Source organism: Rhinatrema bivittatum, chromosome 16 (genome assembly GCF_901001135.1).
Source record: "Rhinatrema bivittatum chromosome 16, aRhiBiv1.1, whole genome shotgun sequence".
In the NCBI taxonomy this organism is placed as follows: domain Eukaryota; kingdom Metazoa; phylum Chordata; class Amphibia; order Gymnophiona; family Rhinatrematidae; genus Rhinatrema; species Rhinatrema bivittatum.
In genome coordinates this window covers 44,407,155-44,426,768 of record NC_042630.1, presented here as the reverse complement: position 1 = coordinate 44,426,768, position 19,614 = coordinate 44,407,155, and positions in this window count along the sequence as shown.

The following is a 19,614-nucleotide window of genomic DNA, read 5'->3' as shown; positions in this document are numbered from 1 at the left end:
TCATTGATGTCCACATGTACCAACAGCTGGTTCCTCCCCAGCACTGTCTATAATCCTATCTAGGTGACGCGTGAGGTCTGCTACCTTCGCACCAGGCAGGTAAGTTACCAGGCGGTTCTCACATCCACCAGCCACCCTGCTATCTACATTTCTAAGAACTGAATCACCAACTATGATGGCCGGCCTAACCCTTCCCTCCTGGGCAGTAGCCCTGGGAGATTTATCTTCAGTGCAGGAGCAGGTTCTTGCTACAGGATCACTTCCTGCTACACCAGGGTGATGTTCTCCTACTGAGAGACCTTTCAGATCCAAGGCAGCACTGGGGCTGCCAGACTGGATTTGTGATGGCTACTATGTCCCTAAAGGTCTCATGAATGTACCTCTCTGTCTGCCTCAGCTCCTTCAAGTTTGCTACTCTAGCCTTCAGAGATCAAACTCGTTCCCTGAAGGCTAGGAACTCTTTGATCCAAGTGCACACATACAATCTCTCACCGGTGGGTAAAAAATCATACATGTGAAACTCAGTGCAAAAGACTTGAAAGCCCTACTCTTGCTGCTGGACTGCTGCCTTATATCTTAGTTTTATTGAGTTCCTACTTAAGTTTAGGATATTAATGGGGTTGGAATTAGAGTACTTTAAATTTACAGAATTAATTTAATTACTAATTAATCTGTTATTTAAGTTTAGGATACTAAGGGAGATGGAATTAGAGTACTTTAAATTTACAGGTGAATTTACTAATTAATCATCTAGTGTCCTACAAGGGGATGATTAATCTTTCAATAAGGGCTGGTACAATAGTGTGATTTAGATTAGACCATGATTGATTTTTAATGATAGTGTCTCTTGCCTAAAAATCAAGAGTTAAGTGGGTGGGAAAGACAGACACTAGAATTATCTATCTCTGGCTTGCTTATTACCTAAGACACATACAAATTCTAAAGAATATATCCCTCTATTTCACCTTTCACCAAACTTTTATAAGTCTAAAGATTTCCCAAAGCAATACTTACCAATCCTCTTTAACCACCATTAAATTGATCTTCCCTCAGTTAATCGAAGAGTTTGAAATTTGTGTTCCTAATGTCACGCACTTCCAGTCCTCTTCTACTACAAAGTGTGCAGGGCCTCTGGAAGCTGGGGCTGTGGAATTCATTCCCTGGATCACTTGTGGTGACCTCTGGACTCCTCTCCTAGGGAAGTGCTGGGAGCAGTATGCAGATGAGCCTTCTGGTCTTCTTCTACTATAAAGGGTGTGGGGCCTCTGGAAGCTGGGGCTGTGGAATTCAATCCCTAGTTCACTTGCGGTGACTTCTGGACTCTTCTACCGGGGGATGCTGGGAGCAGTATGCAGATGAGCCTTCCGGTTTTCAATTTCTTTTTACAATTCTACAACCAAGAATATTAGCATTTATTATGGTAATTATACCTAAATTTATATAAGCTTTGAAAATTCATTTAAAACTTCTGAACATACAAAACATATTAAAAACATGTACATCTTAATATAATGATCTTATACAAGTTACACAAAAGCACACATCTAATAAATTTTTATATAAGACCAGAAAACTGCAAACCTTGTGTGAATTTTCTTATGTAAATCAATAGGACACTGTCTTAAAAATCCTTTCTACCTTAAAAACATCTGGAACATCTATCCAATACTCTTTTGGGTAGATTTTACAAATTTGCGCACACATGTACTTTTGTACGCACATCAGGCACAAACAAGAGTACGCAGGATTTTAATAGATATGTGCATAGCCACGTGTATCTGTTAAAATCTGGGATTGGTGCGGGCAAGGCTGTGCAAAATCGGCAGCCTGCACACGACGAGCCGTGCAGCCAGCCTCCGTTTCCTCTGAGGCTGCTTCAAAATCGGAACGGCCTCGGAGGGAACTTTCCTTCTATCCCTCACACCTTCCCCTCCCTTCCCCTACCTAACCCACACCCCCAGCCCTACCTAAACCCCCCCTACCTTTGTTGCACAAGTTAAGCCTGCCCAAGGCAGGCGTAACTTGTGCACGCCAGGCCGGCTGCCAGCACGCGATTCCCAGGCCCGGGAGCCATTTCGGAGACCTTGGCCATGCCCTCAGGCCAGAACCATGCCCACTACCCCGCACCCAAATGACGCGCCACCGCAACACGCCCCCAACATGCCCCCCCCCCCCCCCCAGGAAAGCCCCGGTACTTACGCGCGTCCCGGGGCTTGTGCGCGCCGCTGAGCCTACTCAACTTAGGCTCGGTGTGCGCAGGGGGAACTTTGGGCAGGTTTTTGGGGGGTAGACGTGTATCTTACACGTGTACCCCTTTGAAAATCTGGCCCTTTATATATCTATGTAAGAAGAGCAACACGCCAGAAGTATCATTTATGTCTTTATAAAGGTCAACAAAATACATCAAATACAACATGAAAGGGAATGATTTTAGATGGATAGGAGGAAGTGATGCAATATTGTGAAACTTGAATAAGGAGAAGTGGGAGGTCTGTGAGGGTATAGTGAGGGATAAATATTAGAGATGTGCATTTGTTTTGGCCAAATTGGAAAATTTCAAAGAAATTGTCCAATTCGGCATGGGTTGGAGGACCCGAAAAAAGGTTGGGCTTTCCCCAAAATTTCGTGGAAAATCGTTTTTCGGGTAGGCGTGGGGGGGGAGGAGCACATTTCTTTAAAAAAAAACCCAAACCCACCCCAACCCTTCAAATTTACTTAAGAACATAAGAACATAAGAAATTGCCATGCTGGGTCAGACCAAGGGTCCATCAAGCCCAGCATCCTGTTTCCAACAGAGGCCAAAACCAGGCCACAAGAACCTGGCAATTACCCAAACACTAAGAAGATCCCATGCTACTGATGCAATTAATAGCAGTGGCTATTCCCTAATAGCAGTGGCTATTCTGCTTCCTTCCCTAAGTAAAATTGATTAATAGCCATTAATGGACTTCTCCTCCAAGAACTTATTCAAACCTTTTTTGAACCCAGTTACACTAACTGCACTAACCACATCCTCTGGCAACAAATTCCAAAGCTTTATTGTGAGTTGTGTGAAAAAGAATTTTCTCCGATTAGTCTTAAATGTGCTACTTGCTAACTTCATGGAATGCCCCCTACTCCTTCTATTATTCGAAAGTGAAAATAACCGAGTCACATCTACTCGTTCAAGACCTCTCATGATCTTAAAGACCTCTATCATATCCCCCCTCAGCCGTCTCTTCTCCAAGCTGAACAGCCCTAATCTCTTCAGCCTTTCCTCATAGGGAAGCTGTTCCATCCCCTTTATCATTTTGGTTGCCCTTCTCTGTACCTTCTCCATCGCAACTATATCTTTTTTGAGATGCAGCGACCATAATTGTACACAGTATTCAAGGTGTGGTCTCACCATGGAGCGATATAGAGGCATTATGACATTTTCCGTTCTATTAACCATTCCCTTCCTAATAATTCCTAACATTCTATTTGATTTTTTGACTGCTGCAGCACACTGAGCTGACAATTTTAAAGTATTATCCACTATGATGCCTAGATCTTTTTCCTGGGTGGTAGCTCCCAATATGGAACCTAACATCGTGTAACTACAGCAACGGTTATCTTTCCCTATATGCAACACCTTGCACTTGTCCACAATAAATTTCATCTGCCATTTGGATGCCCAATCTTCAAGTCTTGCAAGGTACTCCTGCAATGTATCACAGTCTGCTTGTGATTTAACTACTCTGAATAATTTTGTATCATCTGCAAATTTGATAACCTCACTTGTCGTATTCCTTTCCAGATCATTTATATATATATTGAAAAGCACCGGTCCAAGTACAGATCCCTGAGGCACTCCACTGTTTACCCTTTTCCACTGAGAAAATTGACCATTTAATCCTACTCTCTGTTTCCTGCCTTTTAACCAGCTTGTAATCCACGAAAGGACATCGCCTCCTATCCCATGACTTTTTAGTTTTCGTAGAAGCCTCTCATGAGGGACTTTGTCAAACGCCTTCTGAAATACACTACGTCTACCGGTTCACCTTTATCCATGTGTTTATTAACCCCTTCAAAAAAATGAAGCAGATTTGTAAGGCAAGACTTCCCTTGGGTAAATCCATGTTGACTATGTTCCATTAAATCATGTCTTTCTATATGCTTTACAATTTTGTTCTTGAGAATAGTTTCCACTATTTTTCCCGGCACTGAAGTCAGGCTCACTGGTCTATAGTTACCTGGATCACCCCTGGAGCCTTTTTTAAATATTGGGGTTACATTGGCCACCCTCCAGTCTTCAGGTACAATGGATGATTTTAATGATAGGTTACAAATTTTAACTAATAGATCAGAAATTTCATTTTTGAGTTCCTTCAGAACCCTAGGATGCATACCATCCGGTCCAGGTGATTTGCTACTCTTTAGTTTGTCAATCTGACCTACTACATCTTCCAGGTTCACAGTGATTTCGTTCAGTTCGTCTGACTCATCACCCCTGAAAACCATCTCCGGAACTGGTATCTCCCCAACATCCTCATTTGTAAACACGGAGGCAAAGAATTAATTTAGTCTTTCTGCAATGGCCTTATCTTCCCTAAGAGCCCCTTTAACCCCTCTGTCATCTAATGGTCCAACCGACTCCCTCACAGGTTTCTTGTTTTGGATATATTTAAAAAAGTTTTTATTATGAGTTTTTGCCTCTATGGCCAATTTCCTTTCAAATTCTCTCTTCGCCTGTCTTATCAATGTTTTACACTTAGCTTGACAATGCTTATGTTTTATCCTATTTTCTTCAGATGGATCCTTCTTCCAGTTTTTGAAGGATGTTTTTTTTGGCTAAAATAGCCTCTTTCACCTTTCCCACCAGTGCAGGGGTTATGCTGGCCCTTCAATAATCATATTTTCATTTTTCCAGTTACCAATCTCATTGATGTTGTTTAACAAGAAATTCTAATTTTGCAATGAATGCTTGAACTTTGTTGTATCTCCTTAGGGCCGGATTTTAAAAGGTTACACACGTAAGTCCCGGGCCTTACACACTCCGGGCCAATTTTCAAAGGGCCTGGCCACACGAGTAAACCCTCAGGATGCATGCAAGTCCAGGGGTAAGCAAAAGGGGTGGCCTGGTGGGAGGGACAGGGCCACAGGCACCTTGCATAGCAGCCATTTGCTGCTGAGATGGGGGATCACGCGCCAGCAGGGTGCCTGCATGTGCAACTTGCTTCTGCTCAGAAGCAGGAGCAAAAGATAGGACAAAGAATTTGGAGGTATTTAGGATAGGGATGGGGAGGGCAGGATAGCATACTCTGAATCATGCTTACCTTCCAAGAAAATTAACTTTACTGAGATAAAACTCTCCTTTGAATCCATGAGTTCAATTTTTTTTTAATTTATAGTTTATTAAATTTCTAATATCATTTACAATGAAAAGAAATCAAGTAATTTTGGAATACATGTCAAATTCAAAGGAAATCAAGCAAAGAAAACAACTTAAACATTATAATTCCAACTATTAAGTCCACATTATCTGGGGAGCTATAATAAGAAAACAATAAGAAAAAATGTCAATCAATATAGACCTCACTCACACCATACCTGCTACCACACCCTTGTCCCCTCCCTCCTCATCCCTTCCCCCCAGAGACCATGGATTGTATCCAATCAGTAGTAGTGTGAGTGTGGTTGTCTGGCTATGGGCTGGGGAGGGCGGGGCTTGGGGAGGGGGACAGCAAACTCAGGGATGAAATGTGATGGGAAGGAAGTGCACCTGCTGGTTTCTAGTTAGCTATCACTGCCTTGGATTGCTATTACAATGTATGTTGCTGTTTTCTGCTGTTGTGGGCTTGCTTCTATTCTATATGAGCTCTGGTTGTGTTTTCTGGCCAATAAAAATTATTTTGAAAAAAAATAATATAGACCTATGGAGATATTATTACTTATATGACCAGCTTTAATTATCTGTCTTATAGGCTAGTTATGAACCCATCATCCCCCTTTATAAGTTATACTTCCAAGTGATCAGGTTGAAGAAAAACAAACTTGTTCTTTTGGTAAGTAATAAGACACTTACATGGAAATTTGAGGAAGAATGTGGCCCTGAGTTCAATTTTTTTTCCAACTATAATAAGTATCTTTCTCTCATTAATGATTATAATTGCAAAATTTGATTGAACTATGTACGTGGGAGGTAATTTCCAGAGAATTATGTAGGCATTGCATGCATAACATTAGTATATATGCGTGCAGGAAGCATGTACACATGTATATGCTATATAATAAATTTCAAGTCTATGCACATAAATGTTAATGGACTAAGGGGACATTATAGTGGTGTTCTAGGATGGTATTCAGAAGTATGCATGCAAGTTACTATTTTGTCAGTTGCATATACTAATACATTACTATTGTCTATACAATTATACAACTGGTAATTGACTTGCACAATTGAAATCAGACTTGCCTTTTGTAGTTTTTGGATGGGAGGTCTGGGTGAACTTTTGGGGGTTCAGAGTGAAGGGCTGGAGAGATGAGGTGAACTGGTGGAGGTCTGGGAGAATTGCTGGAGGAATTGTTGAACTGGTGATTTCAAGTTCTCACAAGTATGTATACTCTGAAGCAAAGCAGATGCATTTGAATGTGACCTTAAAACATGATTATTTCAAAATGCCTATAACCTAACTTAAAATCACCTGAACACAGGGCATGCACCCTCAAGGACAATGACATTAAGAACCTATCCTCTAATCTAAATATCTTATCCCAAGTACATGTCAGTCTTTAATGTGTATGTTGTTTGACCTCATTAAGTCATTGTAATTGTCAATGTATATTATGTACGTCATGTTGTAAACCATTGTGATCTTTATTTGGAATGACGGTACATAAAATGGCTAAATAAATAAGTAAATAAACATTATAAAACACCTGCATCCATGTTTAATCCTGGATCATTATGAATGAATTGTTGCAATACTTATGCACATAAAATACACGGATTTTTATAATATGGGTAGAAAAATTATGCATAGCCCTGCATTATAAATATATGTGCATATGGAAACATGAGCATACACTTTCAGGACAGAAATTAATGTTATTTTATAAACTATGTATCACCCATCATTCAATTTATAAAATACTAACATTTAAAGCAGCAGGAAAACAGAAATAAAATAATTTTGAATAACAGCCAAAAGATTATGCTTAAAACTAGTTTAAAGATGTTAAATCATTCTAAACAAATAACACAAAAATCATTCAAAGAAATTATGAAGAAAACATTTTGATGAGTCACACTCAAAAATGGAACACTCAGAAAAATGCAGAACTTGGGTGTGGCCATTTAATGAGAAATCAAAATTTGTAAAAATTGATTATTTTTCATGCAATATTTTATGACATATCTACAAAGTTCAAATTTTTAAACATATTCAGAATCTGGGTTATTCTGGTCAGTGTATATCAGCTTCTCACCCTTTGTTGCATTAAATGTTAATTGCAGAGCTTTCGACCAGTGTGTACAATTTATAAGATCATATCACATTCTACTCTCTTGGATATGTGCATTTTGCAGTAGATTTTAGTGTCATCCACAAAGAGACAAAGGGAGGCTACTAAAGTGGCCGATGGTCTTGTTCTAAACCATATTGGGAAAGACTATAAGATTTAAACATGCATACCCTAGAGGAAAGGTGAGATCAAGGAGATATGATAGAGATATTTAAAATATCTCAAAGGTTTCCATACACAGGAGGTGAGCCTCTTTCAATAGAAATGAGGTTCTAGAATGAGGGGTCATTGGATGAGGCAGAAAGGGGGTAGAAGGAGTAATCAGGAAATATTTCTTTACAGAGAGAGTGGAGGTGGTGTGTGGAATAGCCTCCCAGTTGAAGTGGTAGAGACAAAATTGATATCTGAATTCAGGAAAGCAAGGGATAAATAGAGGGTCTCTAAGGAAGTGACAAGAATTATAAGTTCCACTTAACACTACCCTCTGTCCACAAGCTGTTTTAAGTCCACCACTGGGGACCCATTTCCAGGCTGCTTGGGTTATTTATGAACCTCTTATGTATGACAGTGTTAAAAGTTTTCCTGAAATAAAAATAAACCATGTCCAGTTCATGACATTGATCTACCTCTGTAGTCACCCAAGAACTTAATCAGATGCATTTGACATGATTTCCCTCTGATAAAACCATGTTGCCTCAGATCCTGCAACACCCTTGATTCAAGATACACAACTACCCTTTCCTTATGTAAAATTATTTATTGTCTTTGCTATCAGTATCTACAATCTGAATTACTCATTTCCATGAATTCTGTTGCAGAATAAACTTTTCTTATTTAGGAATGAATTATTTTATGTTTTTTTAAACAATTACATTTTGAATTTATGATTCTAGATTTTGATCACAGTAAAAATTAAAATCATATCACTTGGTTATGATATGTGCTTTACTCTACATGCATTTCCAAATACAAATTCATTTGAAATTATGCCTCTTGTAGGTCCATACATTATATATAATTACCAAAAATATAAACAATTATAATTTTATATTATTTAATTGACATATGTTAATTAGAGTTTGATATTATATGGTATATGCTTTTGCATTTCTGACTCTACTGACAGAAATGAGTTATGCACCTAAATACAATTCAATTGTACAGATTAAATGCAATTCACAAGTGCTACATACAAATTTGATAAATTTGAAATGACTTACTGTATTCATTCGTGTGATAGACGGTAGTTTCTTTCTGAGTGATTTACCAGTTTTGAATTAGTCAGCTAATAAAGATGGCCAACACATTTGGGACCTGATTGCTGGAAATTTGGGAATTCACAGAGATAAGAACTCAGTTAAACTCTTGAGATGTAATAACTTTGTTTTATCATGGGGCACTTAGTTTTAATGAACATAATTGGAAATTATTTTGATTTGTAAAAGTTGAAAGCATTAGTATTTGGTGGAAGTTTACAGTGTAGGATTCTTTGAGTTTATATAACAGCTTTCCATTGCCAGACAAGCAAAAAACTAATTGGTTATTGATGAATAATAAAATGCAAAATATCTTTGCATTTGTATGAGAATACCAGAAAAGACTTTATATAAGATTTATTAAAATAATTACATGAAAGTCTATAAATATAAACTATCAAATTCATTATGCTATAAAGCATACATTTCTTTATATATTGGTTTATTGTTACAGTGCATGCTACATCATTTTAGTGTGCCGGTATTCTAAAATGATTTTTGTTTTGTTTGATGTTTAATATTTTTTTTTTTATTGTGCTCATCAGAAATGAAATAAACACCTTAGCACAAAGAACAAAAGGAACAAAATCACAAAGGCAAAACCAAAAAGAAATGAAGGGCTCATCCCCCAAAAGTTTAGAGCCAATGTTTAAAAATTGAAGTTCCTGTAGGCTTTCACCTATTCCCACCCTCCCACTTAACCCATCTCTGGTGTTACTTTCATACCCGCTAGAGGGCATCAGGGGCCTATTTTTGGAGCATAAGGAAAAGAGTGAGTGGGTATCATCCCTGCCCTTTGAAAATATAGACCAGACTTGCCTCATCCCTTGAGTCTTTGTTCTGCAATCTCCCTCAGAAGATCAGAGATGAGAGCTCTCCTCGTCTTCTGTATCTCTCCATTTCCCTACCCATGAACTATGCTGTGAACTGCTTCGCCTTTTAGAAACTCTGCCCAAGAAGCTGATTTTGAGAACTGACTCTTCACCTACACCATACTTTTAACTCTTTTCTTTCTCCTTTCTTTAGCTGATTTGGTGGCGGCTGGGAGGAGGGAACATGAAAATTGAAAGGACGATGGATGAGAAATGATTTAAAGCAGTATCTGTTTCTTTTGATGACTGAGTGGTTTTCTACATGGGTAGCCAAATGCATGACAGGAACTACTTTATCATAAATAAATATATTATTGTTTCAACTACAATGTTTAATCTCTTTCTTTATATTCTAACAGATTATGGATACTGAAACAATGGAGAAGGAGAATAAGACATCAGCCACATAATTTATTATTCTAGGATTCTCTAAACACTCTCATGAGGAAATCTTAATTTGTGTAATTGTTTTACTAGCCTTCTTTCTCTGTGCTCGGAAACCTTGGTTTTAACATTAATGTTGTCTGACCATCTTCTCCAGAAACCCATGTACTACTTCCTCAGTAACCTGTCCTTCATCGATATCTGTAACACCACAGTCACTCTCTCAACAATGCTGCAAGGCCTCTTTAAAGGGAAAATATTAATTTCCTTCTCTCTATGTATGACACAGCTTTACTTTTTTCCTACTTTTAACTGCCATGGCCTATGATCACTATGTGGCAATATGCATATGCAACCCCTTACTATACCCACTCATGATGAATAAAAGGATCTGTATTTTACTGGTGGCTGCTTCATGGATAGCTGTCTCTCTGGATGAAGTTCCTATTGAAATTTTCATATCTCAGTTTTGCTATTGTGGATCCAATGAGATTAACTATTTCTTCTGTGACCTCAGTACACTGCTAAAGTTATCCTGTAGTGATAACTAGAGATGTGAATCGTGTGATCGATCGTCTTAACGATCGATTTCGGCTGGGAGGGGGAGGGAATTGGATCGTTGCTGTTTGGGTTTTTTAAAAATTGTGAAAATCGTGAAAATCGAAAACCGGCACACTAAAACATCCCTAAAATCCACCCCGACCCTTTAAAATAAATCCCCCACCCTCCCGAACCCCCCCACAAATGCCTTAAATTACCTGGGGTCCAGAGGAAGGGTCCCGGTGTGATCTTTTACTCTCGGACCTCCGGTGCTTGTAGAAATGGCGCCGGAGCTACCTTTGCCTTGTCATATGACAGCTTGGGGGGGTCAGGAGGCCCCCCCAAGCTGGCCAAAAGTTCCGGTTGGGTCCAACGGGGGTCCGGGAGCGGAGGCGCGGAGAAGCACGTGACATACGCGTCACTCCGTCGTGACGCCGACGTCACGTGCTCCTCGCAAAGGAATACAGGGATGGCTTCCTGACTCCCCGCTGGACCACCAGGGAGATTTGGTAAGTCTTAGGGGGGTCAGGAGGGTGGGGGGTTTAAGTGTTTATTTAGGTTCAACGTATTCAACATAGCTATGTTGAATAAGTTGAAAATCGCGATGCGTTGTGCATCATCACTTTTTTAAGTTTAAAAAAAAAAAGTTGCGTTTTACATATGCGTTCAAAACGAATGCACACCCCTAACTTACATTATCTGCACCAAATGAAATAAATCTGGGTTCTAACTGATAGTTATATGTATGCATTGCATGCACTATGACTGCAAAGATAAGGAGAGACAGTAAGAAGAGTGCTCCTTTCTCTAGGTCTCTCCCAAGTCTCCCTTCACTCTAACCCCTGCAGCTCTTCTGCTCGCATCCATTCCTTCCATGCCCTGCACTCCTTTCACTTCCATCCCCTCAAACCTCCAGCTGCAGCCTCCTTACTCTCATCCTTTCTCTCATCTCCTGCACCCTTCTCACTCACATGAGGGCAGAAAAAAACAGGAGAAAGCTGTGGGTGATTGGACAAAGGGAAACAATGAGTGGTCTGCAGGGGGAAGCAGTAAAGAGAAAAGGATGTGGGGGTTAGATGAATGAAGGAGCGACTGCAGTTGTACTGGTGAAGGAGGGGGTGAGAGGGTTGTAGGTAGAAGGAGGTAGCAAGAAGAATTAGAGAGCAGCTTGATATATTTATTTATTGATTTTTTATATACCATCATTTAGACTTGCCTTCATAATGGTTTACAAGCAAGATATAAAATGGTAACATTCAAATCATAAAAAATTAAATAAAACATATTACATCTAAAAATACAAGTGTTATACATACTTTAGAGTATCAAACTAAAATTACTTAATTAAAATCCAAAATCAATATTTATCACTAAAAATGTATCAAATAAACAAGTAAAATAATTATAAATAGATGTAGTGCTTAATAAAAGTTGTCTGTTTGAGACAAGGGAGAAGAATAAGGGAGTGCTTAAGGGTATGAGTGAGAATTATGAGAGAGGACTGCATAGAAAGAGATTAATAGGTATGGAACTCTATAAAATAAAATAATCTTACAGTACCAGAATTAAAGGGCTTATGAAGTAAGGAGGAGGCATTGTGGGTCAATATGGAAAGAGGTAATCTATAATCTGTTTATAGTGGTGTAATACGCATACCTCCATACATAGAAGACATGGATAGAGATGTAATGGAGGATATCCACAAAATTGCTATGAAAGGGCAGGTGCTATTGCCAGGGGATTTGAATCTGCCAGATGTTAATAGGGACATGCTGAATGGGTTTCCTCTACAAGTACAGAGCTCCTGGATTCTCTGCAGGAAGAACTGCTCCATTAACTGATAATGGAGCCCACATGGGAAGGGGCAATACTGGACCTGGTGCTGACCAATGCAGACATAGATTCTGATGTGGTAATGGACGAACATCTGGGATCCAGTGAAAACTGGAAGGTAGGGTTCAGTATTAGAGAGCAGGAGATGAAGGTTCATTCAATGGCGAGTGTCCTAGGTGTCAGGAAAACTCACTAATAAAATAGGGAAGTACCTGAAGGAGGTGTTAGCTGCTTTAGGGGAGGTAGAATAACAGTGGGCTAAACTAAAAGGAGATATTATTAGGGCTCCTAACCTTTTTTGTTAGGAAAGTAAATAGAAAAAAAAGGTCACTATGGTTTACTAAAAAAGTAAGAAAAAATAATTTTCATAAACTGTAAGAGATCACAGAAAGTGCAAGACAGACAACAATAACTGAAAAAGTTATAGATCTCTTGCACTACAGTAGGCACGAGGAGGTGACCTTAGCCCATCTCATGGGTCTTGCAACTGTCATCTGATCCAGGAAAGCAGGAACACCTTGTCACTTGACCAACGCTTCTTCCTTGAGGGAGTTCTGCAGGCCAGACATCTTCACCCAACTCAGATCCCAAAACATGCAGGACTGATTATTAGTTTCATGCCTCGCGAACCCCCTCTGCCTCCTCATCCAGACGGTCAAACTTCATCCCGGCACATTCTTCACCATGTAGAGACGTAAGATCTACTCACTCATGCTGCACTCCATGCACTTCCTTGCTCTCATCTCCCACCCATTCAACATCTGGCAGGAGACTGTTCTGCCATCTGAGGGTCAGAATCCCTGGTGGGCATCGTCTATTCCCAGCACATGTTGAGGCCGCTGGGAACCTGAGCTGCAGAATCATACTTGGCACTCTTAGCATGGTTGCATTTTTAGCTTTGTTTCATGGACTCCTCACTCTCCTGTCCCTTTTGTGGGTCTATATTTCATGTGTTTTTCTTTTGTGCCACACTGCAGCCTTTTTCTTTTATGTAAAAAACTGTGTCTGCAGTTCTGGCTACATTTCTCTGCTGACATGTTTATTTTTAGGTGCACCAAATACTGGATCCCAACTTCCTTCTGGCTCTTGCAAAAATATCCATGTATAAGACCAGGAGGCAACCACTAGACAAGGACATGGACTGTGAGGTCTTGTTCCAAGCATTGGTGCGCTCCTACCTGTGAACAGGCCACTACATCATGAGGTCTACTGGTTTGGTGGACACCTTTACCTGCCAATGGGCACTAAATAGTGTGCTCTGCTCACCCCCTGCCCTCCCAGATCACATTTTTCACTGCAATATTTGTTTATCCACATGCACAATTTTTCTATTTGATTTACAGTGAAGTTACACTGGTTTTAGGTGAAATTAGTTTAGATTTGTTCTTTTCTTTGGTTCCCCTTAATGAGAAACCAAGTTGTATGTAATGATCTGGATTGGCCATTAGGTGGCACTGGATCAGAAACTGATCTAAAATAGATCTTGTGTTACCTCCTAGAGCAGGGGTCAGGAACCTTTTTGGCTGAGAGAGCCATAAACGCCACATATTTTAAAATGTAATTCCATGAGAGCCATACAATATGTTTAAAACTAAATACAAGTAAATGTGTGCATTTTATGTAAGATCACACTTTTAAAGTACAATAAGTCTCTGAAAATATTACACCAGGCCTTAAGACACCAATACATCTCCTATTAGGAAAACGGACCAAGTCAGGCTGCTATAGAGTCCTACACAGAAACTACACGCCAGCAGAAAACCTCACCTGAATCACGTGCTGTCCCTCACCTAACATAGAATAAAGAGACCAAAACGCATAACAAGAAGCATGCAGACAAAAACTGAATTGGAAACTGCAACAAGCCAGAGTCTCTGTATGCAGTGTAACAAAGGAAAAAAGAAACATCACACATCCTTATAAAACAAATCAAGAAATATAAAATCATCAGCAGTAAAACTGTACTAACAAAAAGAACATATTTCGAAACAGCTGATGAGTGGAATATCCAATAATTAAAAACTCATATAAAACATTTCCAGATACCAACAAAATATTTCAAAATAGCAGACACAAAGATCCAGTAATGAAAAATAATAAGGATACAAAAATTTTTTGCTCTGCATACCTGGGAACGTTTGATATCCAGGTGTCCTGAGATTGTTCTGAATTAGCAGGAGGTGGGGTGGTTTGCTTGGAACTTTCTCCTCTCTCAGTCACATACCAGCGCTCTCTCTCACACTGGCTCTCAATGACACACCTATACACACATGCTCTCAGTCACTCACATATACAAATGTTTTTTCTCTCTCACTTATATAGGCTCTTAATTACACATTTACACACATGCTGTCTATCTTTTCACGCTTACACACACACAGGCTTTCAATCACATAAATACATGCTGTCTTTTTCTCTCACACACAGACTCTCATTCACATGCTTACAAACATGTCCTCTCTTTCTCTCATTTACACACAGGCTCTCAATCACATACTCACATGCTCCCTCACCTAAATCAGCTCTCAATCACACACAGACACACATGGTCTCTCTCTCTCATTTAAACACAGGCTCTCAATCACATACTCACATGCTCCCTCACCTAAATCAGCTCTCAATCACACAGACACACATGGTCTCTCTCTCTCATTTAAACACAGGCTCTCAATCACATACTCACATGCTCCATCACCTAAACCAGCTGTCAATCAGACACAGACACACATGATCTCTCTCTTACTTATACACACAGGCTCTTAATCATACATACACATGATCTCTCTCACACACAAAGGATCTCAATCATACACACATACTCTTTCAAACAAACAGGTTTTCAATTACAAACTTACACATACAGGTTCCCAATGGTAAACTTACATTCATGCTCTCTCTCTCACAGGCAGGCTCTCAATCACAGACATACTCTCTTTCACATACACAGGCTCTCAATCATTCACATACATGCAATCTCTCACTCACACACACAGGATCTCAAACACACATGCTTGCTCGCTCATTCACTCTCTCTCTCCCCCCCCCCCCCCGGGAACTCGCGGCAGCAGCAGCCACCTCCCAACGCTAACCTCCTTCATTTTCAGCCCTCGCGGAGGCGAAGGCGGAGTCCCATCGGCCGCGGTTGAAGATTTTCATTTTCCTCCGAGCCTCGCTGCAGTCTTCTTCCCGTCGGACACTAGCGTGCCTGCGCGGGTCTTCCCGCGCAGGCACCCGATGCTCTCCACTTCCTCTTCCGGGCCGCGGGAAGAAGAGAGCACGCCGGTGCTCTCTTCTTCCCGCGGCCTGGAAGAGGAAGTGGAGAGCATCGGGTGCCTGCGCGGGAAGACCCGCGCAGGCACCAGATGACTCCAGCACTGGCACCCGGCTGACACCCGATGACTCCCGCGCAGGCACCCGGATGACTCCAGTCGGCGTGCTCTCCTCCCCTCCGCGGCCCGGAAGAGGAAGTGGTGAGCATCGGGTGCCTGCGCGGAAGAAGAGACCACGCTAGTGTGGTCTCTTCTTCCCGCGCAGGCACCCGATGCTCTCCACTTCCTCTTCCGGGCCGCGGGGGGGGGGGGGAGGAGAAGAGAGCACGCTGGTGCCGCTGACTCCAGCTGTCCTGCCGCGTTCCGCCCGGGCTGACAGCATTTTAAGCCCGGGCGGCGGAGGACCGGGGAGCAGCTGGGTCAGCGGGGAACCGCGAAGTATGGCGACACTTGTCTGCGAGCCAGATGCAGCCCTCAAAAGAGCCATATCTGGCTCGCGAGCCATGGGTTCCCGACCCCTGTCCTAGAGAGAGGCTGTGTGCACATCCTGCTCCTGCTGCAGGGATTAAAGAAACCTTTATTTTCATTTCTTTAGACATAATTTTGACATATTTTAGTTAGGTTTGTGTTGAGGCATTGGTCCTCACTTTTAGTTAGAGTCTATTTTATTTATTTAGAATTTTATTGTATTTGTTTGTTTAGGAAAGTGAAACTCCTCTGCTTTTCCCTGTATCTGACTGCATCCTCTCTTCCTTTCCACCATTCACTTCTCACACTGGCACACACTTTTATTTTTAATTACCTACATTTGTATTAGTTTCAGGGTGACTTTTATTTTAGAGAGGGACAGTTTTTCAGGGTTTTAGTTTTAGGGTGAGTTTTATTTAGGTAGCGTTAATCCTAGGGCTGATTTTGTTTCTTATTTGATTGCTTTACATTTTTCATTTGTTTGTGCTCTGCCTTTCAAACCCCCATAGGAGCTAAAGGCCAGGGCTCTTTCTCTCTTGTTGTGTTTGGTTTAGTTATTTCAACTCTTTCTCCATAATTCTTTTTTATTTTATTTTAGTTTTATAATTTGCCTGGATGCTTGGGCTCTGGGAGCTCCTGGAGGGGGAAGTAACTCAGCCGCTCAGTCAGGTTGGAAGCTCTGCAACCCGGCTGAGCTCTGATCAAGCACCTGCTGCAGCCCTTCCAGGAGCAACCAAGGAGCCCCAGCACTTTCAGTGAGTTTGAGTTTCTTTTTACTCCCTGTGCATTTCCCACTGTACATTTCTGAGCATAGGTTACTTATTTATATTTTTCACAAACACAGTATGCCTACATCTTTTTAATTTTTAGTTAAATAAAATAAAGAATAAAAAATACATCACACTTCAGAGGAACATTTGACCTTCCCTTTCATTTTAGGCTGCTTCCTCCACAGTCCCCACTGCCAATATTTCCAAAGAAAGAACAGCCTGGGCAAAGCTGGGGGGAACATAAGAAAGGTGCCAGCTGGAAAGCTTTGCCAAAATCCAACATCTTGTAACTTCTGGCTGGCACCCCAAAAGCTGCAGCAATGCCACCCACTGCCAACCCCCCAGCAACTCTGCTGCACCCCCCCCCCCCATTTGTGCAGACTCCACAAGAGCAGCAGCACCCGCCCACACATGCGGTCACAGATATTAAAATCCGGTGTGCATGCCTACGTGGGAATCAGATTATATAACATGCGCATGCAGACGCGCGTATATTATAAAATCAGGGCATCCATGAGAGTGCACCTGGAGCTGCACGCAGGTCTTAAAATTGATCCAAAATGTTTTTTTCTGCCTTGCCCATGCTTTTGAATGTCCCATCGATGTATGACAAAGTGGCTTGTGAATAAATGTACTGCTTCCTGATGAAGTTGTTATGGGTGCGTTGAAGGAAGCAATAATGTGCTCTTCTGGAACTCTGTAGGTGTCTCTATGGGGCAGCCAGTAAAATGACCTGGCAGGACCTTTGGGGTGCAAGAAATTGACCAAGACATCACAATCCGCAGTTTGCATATATGGCCAATCCACTAGGATTTATCACAGATGCAAGCTAAATACTGACCAGGTTAGAAGCTGGATACTTGAAGGGCAGGAAATTATTCACGTTCATGTTCTAGAACTCTTGCAATGAATATGATGACATCATTCAAAATTTTGCTAATGCAAAATTGCCTGAATTGATGATTTTCCCTTGGGCCAGCAACTATATGACTTTTGCTAGATCTCATCCTGAACAGATCTGATTGCTTCAATGTTCTCCTTTGGGACAAAGAACAATTTGATACCAGGGACACAAAGAGAACAGTTGTGTCAAGGGCCAGGGTATGTTCCAAAATCTCCACCACAACACACTCCTAACATGACATTACCATAGTTCCTTGTGTGTGTGATACTTTTGCATTTTCAGGCTTTCATACAATAAATAACAGCACAATAAAATGTACATTTTGAGGGGTCATTTAAAAAAGTTTGTTGAAGCAAGATGTGTCCTAAGCTTCAAGCATGGTAAGCACAGCGAGCTTCGCCGCACTGTAAAATTTCACATTCTGGCTCATTTGCATGTTACATAGCAGGGCGCCAAAGATGCCTCAAATTTAACATAGCGCGCCCACACTCTGACTAAAGCAAGATCGGATTCAAAACGAACCAAGGTGACTTTTGTAGAAAAAGTAATGCTCTTTCATATGACATAAAAAAGAAAATAATTAAAAACTACATAATAGAGATATTGTCACCTGAAAATTGGCAAACATTTGCATTAAAAAGTGACATTGGAGTTAGCAGGCTATGTTAACCGGCTAACTCCAATATTCAGTTAGCCAAATGAGATAGCAGGCTAAGGACCTAATTCACAGGGATGATAACTTTCAAAGGGCCGCACAGGCATCCATGCGCATGCCAATTTTATTAACATGCCCGCGTTGATGCTACCCGAGCATGCAATTTTATATTGGCACGTGCATGTGCGCACCATTGCCAAATCACTCACGTAAGTGGGGGGATTTTACAACCTGCGCAAGGTGACGGAATAGGCTTTTTTACCCACTACACTCCCAGTCTGCTCCAATAAAGGGAATTTCCTAAACCCCTTACCTAACCTGCCTCCCTTTTCCCCTAATAAACCTGACCCCTAAACCTCACTAACTCACCTACATTTTGCTTTTGTTTTTAAACTTACTTGATCTCTGAGGCAGCAGCAGGATGTGTGGGCCGGTTGGATCCCGGCGCACGCTTCAGTGGGACATTGCCTAATGGTGCTGTCTCGGCCTGCCGACGCCCCAACCAGACCCGCCCTCAGCCCGTTCTTTTTTAGTTTAGCCCTTCCAATGTGCATATGGGCAGATACGCACGTGGCTGTGGGCAATTAAAATCCCTGCAGCGCCCATGTGTCCCATCCACGCGCGTATCTGAGAAATTCGGTGTGCGCTGGGCTTTTAAAATTCAGCTGTAAGATTTTTTCATGTACACACAAAGGGGCAAATTGTAAAAGCCCTAGGTATGCCGAGCCTATTTTGCAACTTCCTAAATAAAGGTTGGGGGGTATGTAGGGCTGGGGGGTGGGTTAGGTAGGGGAAGGGGGGGGAAGGGGGGGGCGACCTCGGAGGGAAACAGGGAAAGCCATAAGGACTCCCCTAGGGCTCGGCGGATTTTATATCATGCGCTCAGCTGAATATGAAAAATTGTGAGTTTTAGGGACTGCAAAGGTACCTACCTTAGGAAAGGGATGCTGAGGATTCTTATCAACCTCATTTCTATATCTTTACCGGACATTGGAGGTGCAAGAGGGAGTTGTGGTGTCATCCTGCACTCTATAGGTTTCCAACAGGGGAGGAAAACTTGCTTAAAGATTCTTAGGGCTCAGTATCTCCTTTTAGTTTTCAGGAATGAAAGAACAATCAGTCTAGTTTGGATTACTCCAGAATTAAAACCATTTATTGAAGCAGTTGTGCTATTGTAA